The following is a 10,655-nucleotide window of genomic DNA, read 5'->3' as shown; positions in this document are numbered from 1 at the left end:
TCGTGCTGACGGAACTCCTCCCCGAAGCTTTGCTGGATCGGAGCTTGGGGTGCGTCATCGAGCTGTACGTGTGTCAAGAACTCGGAGGTGCCGGAGTAACGATGCTTGGATCGGTTGGACCTGGAAGACGTACGACTACTTCCTCTACGTTGCGCCAACGCTTCCGGTTCGGTCTACGAGGGTACGTAGACAACACTCTCGCCTCTCGTTGCTATGATCACCATGATCTTGCGTGTGCGTAGGATTTTTTTTTTTGAAATTACTACGTTCCCCAACACCTAGCACATCAACAAGTTTGAGTGGCTAGAGAGAGAGATCGGGCAAGAGAACTTGAGTAGCATTAATGGTGGAGTGAGAGAGGTAAGAGGTGAATGTGGTAGGTGGAAGAAGCACCCTTATATAGCAACCCTAAAATCCAACCGTTACTGCGTTTTCTGTACTGAAGCGGTACAACCGCTCCTTGTCCCGGTACAACCGGGACTCATGGTTTACGTGCAGAACCCTACCAGGCAGTACAACTAGGCGACTAGGCGGTAGTACCAGTTTAAGAGGACAACCTGGACCAACCGCCCAGCCACCGCTCAACCACCACATAGAAACAGTAGGGAGTCACCCCTGAGTGCGGTAGTCGAGCGGTACAGGACCGGTGCAACCGCATGGCCTTGAGCGCACGGGCGGCTAAGTCCTGAGCGGTAGAACCGCTCCAAGCACCGGTGGTACCGGTATGACCGAACCAACCAGGCCACCACCGCCCGAGTATCGCATCAAAACAGAAGTCTGACCGGTACTTGGGCGGTACTTGGCTGGAACAACCGTCGTAGTCTTTGCTGAGCATGGTGGAGGTACCACCTGGAAGCAGCGGTACAGCCGCTCGATCAAGACAGGTAAGCGTCAAGAACCAGCGGTACAACCGCTCCAGAGAGCGGTACAACCGCTGGGAAGCCACAGAAGTAGTAGGATAAGCAGGGAAAAGCTCTCTCTCACAACTAAGAAAGGCAAGAGAGGGGAGAAGCAAGTGTACGTGAGAATATTCCCCCAACACCTTCCAACGAGAATCCCCTCTTGATAGAACGGGTTCCCTACGACCAAAGAGATAAAAAGCATAGACAACACCCTCTTCGATCTTTTCCTTCCAGAGAGAAACTCTATCCAACGAAGGCCTAACCACCGAGAACATGAAGCACTTTAGCACAAGATTAGACCAACAAAGGGTTGTCATCATCATCCAAAACACAAAGTAGGGAAATGCCCTTACACCGAGTTTAGATTTAAAACAGCAGAAAGCAAGTACGAATACAAGGGCACAACACAACAACCCCTACAAAATAAAACCCTAGCAAACTAATTCGGCTCATATGGCAGTGGCGGTCGTCGGTGTCAAAACCGGCGGATCTCGGGTAGGGGTCCCGATCTGTGCGTCTTAGGCTGATGGTAACAGGAAGCAAGGGACACAATTTTTACCCAGGTTCGGGCCCTCTCGATGGAGGTAAAACCCTACTTCTTGCTTGATTAATATTGATGATATGAGTAGTACAAGAGTAGATCTACCACGAGATCATAGAGGCTAAACCCTAGAAGCTAGCCTATGATGATTATGATTGTAACTGTGATCGGCCTTCTAAGGACCAACCTCTCCGGTTTATATAGACACCGGAGAGGGCTAGGGTTTACATGGAGTCGGTTACAAGCAAGGAAATACAATATCCGGATCGCTAAGCTTGTCTTCCATGCAAAGGAGAGTCTCATCCGGACACGGGACGGAGTCTTGAGTCTTGTATCTTCACGCTCCAATAGTCCGGACGAAGTATATAGTCCGGCTGTCCGGATACTCCCTAATCCAGAACTCCCTCAGTAGCCCCTGAACCAGGCTTCAATGATGATGAGTCCGGCGCGCAGTCTTGTCTTCGGCATTGCAAGGCGGGTTCCTTCTCTGAATACTCCAAAAAATTATTGAACACGTAGACCGTGTCCGGACCTGCAAAATGATCTTCACATACCACCATAGAGAGAATGATATTTCGGCTGACAACTTTTTAGACGACGTGATACGTCCTTACGGTCGGGTCATTATTCGAACCGTTTTCCCACAACCAGCCACAACACGTATTGCGAGGCAGTTTCCTTGACACATCTTGTCACAACAGAGATCGTGTCCCCTTATCACGGGATTCTCATCAATACGGGTATGGGTAATCCCACCGCACCATCAATCGTGGCGCTTGGGAAGTAAGCGATTCTCAACGGGCAAGTGAGGAGGTGCACCGCTTTCGTCGCCTCTATAAGGGGATAAAGGATCCCCATTTTCACCCACGCCTTCCTCCTCCTTTGCTCATCCTTGCACCCTCGAGCTCCAGCACCCTAGTCCAAGTCTTCTCCACACAGCTGAATATGTCCGGAGCAGGAGGCAAGTGGGTGGCTTCCACCGTGAAGGAGAAGCATATCGCGAATCTTCGGGCTGCCGGATACTTGGCCGCAGACATAGCGCACCGGCTACCGGACGACGGGTAGGTCATTCCAACCCCGAGACCCCACGAGAGGGTCGTGTTTCTCGCCCACTTCGTCCGTGGACTGGGATTTCCACTTCATCCCTTCGTCAGCGGGCTCATGTTCTACTACGGGCTAGATTTCCATGATCTAGCCCCAAACTTCGTCCTCAACATCTCGGTGTTTATCGTCGTATGCGAGGCCTTCCTCCGCATCAAGCCTCACTTTGGCTTGTGGCTACAAATCTTCTGCGTGAAGCCGAAGATCGTGAGCGGCCAGCAAGTGGAGTGTGGAGGGGCCATGGTGGGCAAGATGCCTAACGTCACCTGGCTTGACAGCTCCTTCGCGGAGACCGTGAAAGGGTGGCAATCGAGGTGGTTCTACATCACCGAGCCGCGTGATGCCAACTGGGCGGCGGCCCCCGAATTCCGATCCGGAACCCCCATGCGGCTTACCTCCTGGGAGAAGAAGGGCCTGGCCTGGGGCGAACATGCGGAGCTGACCGGACTCCAAAATTGTATCAAGAATATGAAGGACAAGAACATCAAGCTTGTCAACGTGATCCAGGTCATGCTCGTCCGCTGGATTCTTCCGTGCCAAAGGCGGGTGTTTAATCTGTGGGAGTTCGTCCCGACCGAACACCAGACGCTTCGAAAGCTCTATGGCATGAAGCGCAAAGATGCATGGAAGGCGCTGTTCAAGGCCTCCGAAGTACCTCCTCCCATATCCGAGGACCGTGGACTTCATGCCGCGCGGCCTCCTCATCCGGTGAGTTTTCTGACTACCACCGGATTCAGTTCTTCCCAATGTATTCGTGGGGGAGTCTTAAGTAATTGTGGATATTTGATCAGGATTACATGGAGACAGCAGAGAGGATTGACTGTCCGGCTCCGCTGCCCGAAGGTCCAGCCGATGCTCTCCTGACGGAGATGCTAGTTCCGGCGCCCTACAAGGCACTGGAGAAGAAGGCCGAAAAGAAGGGCCCGGGGACCAGGAAGGGTCTCCGGCGTAAAGTTGTACCGAAGGCCTCGTCCGAAGACGACGAGGCACACTCTCCCCCGAAGGGGAGGAAGAAGAGGACGAGGCCGCCCCATCCGGAGAGGATGGGGGGCCTGAGAAGGCGGACCAGGGGGCCAGGACAGGCTTTCGGTGCAAGGCCGTCATACCCTCGTCGTCTGACGACGACGAGGCAGATTCCTCCCGCGGAGGCGGGGGAAACAAGAAGAAACTCTGCCTCCCGCACTGGGAGGGAGAAAAATAGGAAGGCCGCCCCAGAGGGAGAGGCTGGGACGTCCAAGAAGGGAAAGGTGTCCCTTCCGGACTACTAACCACCGCCGCTGATAGCGAGGAGGGGTGGCTGCCCAGGGGGAAGCCCCTAGCACGATCGTAAGTATCCGCACTCTATCGTGATTTTGCTTCATAGTCCTGTTATAACGCCGAACTCGTATATAGTCCGGCCAGGGCCCATCTCGAGGTGTCGTCTTCGGATGGGTCTTTGAGCGATTCAACGATGAACTCGCTCCCGACGGCCACTACTCCTCAACCTATGGATGACACGGAGGTGTTGTCCCAAAGGCTCCCAGAGCGGGGGGGAGGTGACTCTGGAGGCGCCCCAAGGCGGAATTCCAGATATCGGACACGCGGGGTTCAAGATCCCCGCGGATCGTGTTGATGAGAGCCGCAGTAAGCCGGGCTCTCAGCCGAACACTGTTCCGGAACCTCCAGTGGTTCCGGACTCAAGCGAGCAGCCCCTCGTTAGGGAGGGCGAGCCGTCTGTGCCGAGGACTTCTGCTATGTCTGAGGCATCGGATTATCTGCTGGAAGCGCTTCGCGGCGCTTCCATGGATGAAGAGCACCGTACTCTTATGAGTGCGGTGATTCAGAAGGTTTTGTCCGCCAAGAGCGGACTAACCGAAGCTTGCACCAGCCTCCTGACAGGCTTTGAGGTAAGTAATAAAAATGTGTGAAATTACCACCCGATAGGTAGTAGCCCCTGATACTCTGTTTGGTGTTCGGAAAGAAAAACCAAACAGAGGGTCAATTATAATCCGTAGGAGTCTAATAATAAGTGTGTATGTGAATAAGCAGGTTGTGCTGCTTGCCGCTGCTATCCGCACAGCCGAGATCGCCGGACTAAAACGGGACCTGGAGCAGGCGCAGGGAGAGCTCGACCTCACTAAGAGGCAGCTCGAAGAGAACAAAGGTGAGTGATTCTCTGCTCTCATATAATGAAGGATAGAGAAAATTGGTTATTCTAACGACGAAGCGTCGTGATTTTGTAACAGGGGCCACCACCGAAGTGGCGTCTTTGAAGAAAGCGTTGTCCGAGGCCGAAGACAAGGCGGCCTTAGAACGCAAGGAGTGTGAAAAGCAAGATGCTAGAGTAGGCAAGGTACAACAAGAGCTCCAGGATCTCGGCAAGAAGTTCAAGTCCGTGGAGCATGAGCTTAAGGTGAAAGAGGCCGAACTTGTGAAGGCCCTTGCTAGTATAAAAGACGCTAAGGCCGAAGCCGAGAAGGCACAACGGGAAATCCAGGAGGCCAAAAAGATAGCAGCGGGTAAGAAATTCTTTATGCAAAGCAAGCATGTGGAGGAGGCATTTCTTTTACTTACCCGAATTCGGAGCTCTCCAGGGGCATTCACAGATCTGTCATGCAGCGTATCAGATGTCGCGGAGTTCTACGTGCCGAGGAGGGGAGCGTGACAGAGAAGCTGTTCTGGTCCCAGTATGCTGGGGCCGAACATCCAATGCCTCTGAGTGACCAACTGAAGCAGTTGGTTGAACTCCACAGGGCAGCCGAAGTGGCTATGAAGGATTTCATAGTCCGGATGTGGCCCGGTGAGCCCCTGCCCACTAGCTACTTCTGCATGATCAAGCGGATGGTGAATGCCTGTCCGCGGCTTGAAGTGATCAAACGATCCATTTGCATTGAGGGTGCCCGCGGGGCCTTTGCCCGTGTGAAGGTGCATTGGGGCAAGCTGGATGCGGAGAATCTGGTGAAGGACGGGCCGCCGGAGGGCAAGGCGCATCGCTGTCCCGAGAAATATTATGATGGCGTTATGAAGGGCGCTTGTCTCGTGGCCGATGAATGTACCAAGGACATAATTTTAGAGTGAATTCACTTCTGTCATGTTTGTAATATAAGGACGAAGTTACTTGCGCTATGTAGCGCTTTTTGATTTAAATATTACCTTCTGTGCGGCTGTTTATATAATTCTGAAAGTAGGCCAGTCGTCGGCTTCCGCCCCCACATAACTAGTACTGGGGTGTTCGTGGAAAAGCCAGACACTCTTTATCCAAATATTTGGTCCCTAAAGGAGGTGTCTAGCGCAGTGAACAAGGCAATCGGACTATGCGGCTTTATAACCTTCACTTAGCCATAGAAGTCTACAATTTTAAATTTCGGCGAAGCCCCTAGAATTTGGAAGGCCGAACTGGGGCGCTATATACTCCTAAATTGGACGAGGCCGATTCCTCGCCTAAAGCGGAAAAATCTTTAAGGATTTTAAGACCTCTCGAACAGCGACCAGCTCTCGCCACATCATGCCGGTCAGTTTTCGGCTTTCTCTATTGAGGTGCTAGTCCGGAAGAACCGGGACACAATTGCAGTAGTTCTCCCTGCGCTACCTTAGCCGATATAACGGAACATAAGGTACCAAAACAAGGGAGCCGGGCTAACCCAACTGTGGACCCAAGACATGATTCAGAGTTGATGCATATAATGCTATAAGTTCGGGGTGCCGCACTGTTGAAAGTGTTTGGACTTTACTTGCCGTATTACGAGGCGCCATAAGAAGCCCCTGGCAAAATAAACGTACCAAAGTGTACAGATGCAATAGTAAATAAACATTTATAGAAAAATAGGACTATTTGACATGTCCTATCCAAGGGCAGGCCGCGTATAGGTATATAAAATAGGTATAACAATCGTGAATAGATTCCACCTGGGTATTTCCTTTTGTGCGCAAAGCCTGTTGCCTCCTTGGTTTTCTCCCCTGTGTAAGTCCGACAATCCGGCTCTTTGGAAGAGGCTGCCCTAAGGCAGAGTCTTAAAAGATAAAAAGGGAGGGTTATGAAAGTATGTTGCGGTGATACCGCACTGTTGACTGAGTCACTGTTTCGCCTTCGCCTGTGCCCATGGTGTTTTGAGTGCGTAATTGTGTACGCGTGGCACGAATGCTGCTTTGATGGGGCTTGAGCGGAGGCCGGACTGCTAGTCGCGCTCCTGGCTTGCCTGGTGATCCTGTTGTGGGGTGCTCCGGACTCGCTTGACGGTGCTCGAGGTTGTCATCGCCGGGTTGGTGGTTTGTCGGAGGAGGCCACATTGTACTTCCGCCGCAAGGGCTACAGTATGCTCTTCTGTACGGAGAGAGCGGTCCATGTTTCCGTTGACTGTTATGACCCCGCGCGGGCCTGGCATGTTGAGCTTGAGGTATGCATAGTGTGGTACCGCATTGAACCTAGCGAATGCGGTTCGTTCGAGCAGTGCGTGGTAACCACTATGGAAAGGGATGATATCGAAGATTAACTCTTCGCTTCAGAAGTTATCCGGAGATCCGAAGACCACTTCCAATGTTATAGAGCCCATACAACGGGCCTCTACTCCAAGAATTACACCTTTAAAGGTGGTTTTGGTGGGCTTGATCCTTGAAGGGTCGATGCCCATTTTGCGCACTGTGTCCTGATAAAGCAGGTTCAGGCTGCTACCGCCGTCCATAAGGACTCGCGTGAGGTGGAATCCGTCGATGATTGGGTCTAGGACCAATGCGGCTGAGCCGCCGTGACGGATGCTAGTAGGGTGATCCCTACGATCAAGGGTGATCGGGCAAGCTAACCATGGTTGAATTTGGGGGCGACTGGCTCCATCGCATAGACGTCCCGTAGTGCTCGCTTCCGTTCCCGCTTGGGAATGTGAGTGGCGTAGATCATGTTGACCGTTTTCACCTGGGGCGGAAATTTCTTCTGTCCCCCCATGTTCGGATGCCGGGGCTCTTCGTCATCGTCGCTGTGCAGCCCCTTGTCTTTGTTTTTGGCGTTTATTTTACCGGCCTATTTGAACACCCAGTAGTATCTATTAGTGTGGTTGGCTGGCTTGTCTAGGGTGCCATGAATTTGGCACGGGCGTTCCAGTATGCGGTCCAGACTGGACGGTCCCTGATTGTTTCGTTTGAACGGCTTCTTCCGCTGATCGGATTTGGATCCGCTAAATCCGGCGTTGACTGTCGTGTCTTCGGTGTTGTCGCCGTTGTTCCATCGCTTGTGTCTATTGCGCCGTGGCTTGCCGTTATTGTCACAGACGTATGGAGTGCCAGAATAGGCGTAGTGCTGCTGCGAGCCAACCAGTTGTCCTCGCCCGCGCAAAAGCGGGTCATTATTGTCGTGAGAGCTGCCATGGACTTGGGTTTCTCCTGGCCGAGGTGTCGGGCGAGACACTCGTCGCGGATATTATGCTTAAAGGCCGCCAGGGCCTCGGCGTCCGAACAGTCAACTATTTGGTTCTTTTTAGTTAGGAACCGAGTCCAGAATTTCCTGGCTGATTCTCCGGGCTGTTGAGTAATGTGGCTCAAGTCATCGGCGTCCGGTGGTCGCACATATGTGCCTTGGAAGTTGTCCAGGAATGCGTCTTCCAGGTTTTCCCAACTGCCAATGGAATTTGCGGGCAGGCTGTTTAGCCAGTGCCGGGCGGGTCCTTTCAGCTTAAGGGGAAGATACTTGATGGCGTGTAGATCGTCTCCGCGGGCCATCTGAATGTGGAGAAGGAAATCTTCAATCCATACTACGGGGTCTGTTGTGCCATCATATGATTCAATATTTATGGGTTTGAACCCTTCTAAGAATTCATGATCCATCACTTCACCGGTGAGGCAGAGGGGGTGTGCGGCGCCTCTGTGCCAGGCTATGTCGCGACGCAGTCCGACTAAATCTGGTTGATTGTGTTCGGCCCGGCCGGATTTACTGTTAGTGTATCTGGTATGACGGTCATCGTCATGTGCTGTAGCGCGCCCCCGTGATCCGTAGATCGATCTTGATTGTCCTGCGGTGTTTTCCAATCTGTCTCATAGGTCCTAAGTATTGCCCCGGGCTGTAGTAAACTGGCGCGGGGCTGCGGGCTGGTATTCGGGCTGATATGCCGTTTTATCCCGGCCACGAGGTGGCCGGTCAGCCGTGTGGCGCTCGAGTCCATATTCCTCGGCTGCCAGGACTTCTGTCCATCTGTCTGTGAGCAGGTCTTGATCAGCTTGAAGCTGCTGCTGTTTCTTCTTCAGGCTCCTCGCAATGGCAATAAGCTGACGCTTGAAGCGCTCCCGCTCCACGGGGTCCTCAGGCACGCCGAACTCGTCGTCACCGAGGCTAATCTCGTCTTCGGAGGGGGCATGTAGTTGTCCTCCTCCGGATACCCGTCCGTCGCCTGTTCATCTGGGCTGTCCTGCCCATCTTCCTGCTCGGCCTGCTCGAAGGCGGGCTGATCGGGGTTGTATTCATCTTCGGCACCGTCCGGATTGTTTTCGTCTACGGTGCCGGTATTACTGTGGCGGGGCTTGGAGCGGCGCTGGCGACACCCATGCTTTGCTTTCTTCTTGGAGGGGTTATCCTCCGTTGCCTCATCGCCATTGGTTTCTTTCGGAGTGTCCACCATATATATGTCGTATGAAGAGGTGGCTGTCCACCGCCCCGTGGGTGCGGGTTCCTGTTCTTCTCCTACATCATCGTCCAAACCGTCGATGTCTTCGGAGTCGAAGTCAAGCACGTTGGTCAAATCATCGACCGTGTCTATGAAGTGGGTGGTGGGTGGGCAACGAATTCCTTCGTCGCTAGCTTCCCACTCGAGCCGGACATAGTTCGACCGAGAGCCTCCTGACAAAGAGAGAGACTTTAATGAATTCAGCATGTCGCCAAAGGGCGAGTGCTGGAAGATATCTGCAGCGGTAAACTTCATTACCGGAGCCCAACCAGGCTCGGCGGGCTCGGGAGCGCGCGGACTGGAACCTACAACCGGATACGAGTCCGGGGGTCCGGAATAACAGGCGTCCCTAGAGGTGAGGCCTGGGTTCGGCTCTACCGCCGATGAGTGTGCAGCCTGCGGGGCGGGGTCCATCCACCCGTCCTTGGGCCACGCAGTTTGCTCCGGATTTAGGTCCGGGGCTACTGCAGGGGTAATATCCCGATCACTGTCCGACAACAGGTCTAGGCCGTGCTCATCGTGACTGTCCGGTGCTCCTGGCACAGGCCTGATTCCGTCGAAGATCAAGTCTCCGCGGATATCGGCCGTGTAGTTCAGGTTTCCGAACCTGACCTGGTGGCCAGGGGCGTAGCTGTCGATCTGCTCCAGTTGGCCAAGTGAATTGGCCCGCAGCGCGAAGCCGCTGAACACGAACATCTGTCCGGGGAGAAAAGTCTCACCCTGGACCGTGTTGTTGACGATTGAAGGCGCCATCAAGCCTTGCAGCGGCGACACAGAGGAACTCTCAATGAAAGCACCAATGTCGGTGTCAAAACCGGCGGATCTCGGGTAGGGGGTCCCGATCTGTGCGTCTTAGGCTGATGGTAACAGGAAGCAAGGGACACAATGTTTACCCAGGTTCGGGCCCTCTCGATGGAGGTAAAACCCTACTTCCTGCTTGATTAATATTGATGATATGAGTAGTACAAGAGTAGATCTACCACGAGATCGTAGAGGCTAAACCCTAGAAGGTAGCCTATGATGATTATGATTGTAATTGTGATCGGCCTTCTAAGGACCAACTTCTCCAGTTTATATAGACACCGGAGAGGGCTAGGGTTTACATAGAGTCGGTTACAAGGAAGGAAATACAATATCCTGATCGTCAAGCTTGTCTTCCACGCAAAGGAGAGTCTCATCCGGACACGGGACGGAGTCTTGAGTCTTGTATCTTCACGCTCCAATAGTCCGGACGAAGTATATAGTCCGGCTGTCCGGATACCCCCTAATCCAGAACACCCTCAGCGGTGTCGGTGGAGCAAGGCGCATGACGACGTACCGGAGCTCGGTGATGATCCAGTCGATGCTATCACGGGCACGCCGCTTACTCAGCGGTCTTCAGAGCTGTAAGAAGCCACATATTTTATAGATTGCCTCAGTTGCACGGTGAGGAATCACATGTTCAATCACTAGCTTATCGCGGGTGTTCCATGACGGCCAGGCAAGAGC

This window comes from Triticum dicoccoides, chromosome 7B (assembly GCF_002162155.2).
Source record: "Triticum dicoccoides isolate Atlit2015 ecotype Zavitan chromosome 7B, WEW_v2.0, whole genome shotgun sequence".
Classification (NCBI taxonomy): domain Eukaryota; kingdom Viridiplantae; phylum Streptophyta; class Magnoliopsida; order Poales; family Poaceae; genus Triticum; species Triticum dicoccoides.
Note: the sequence above shows the minus strand (reverse complement) of the source record.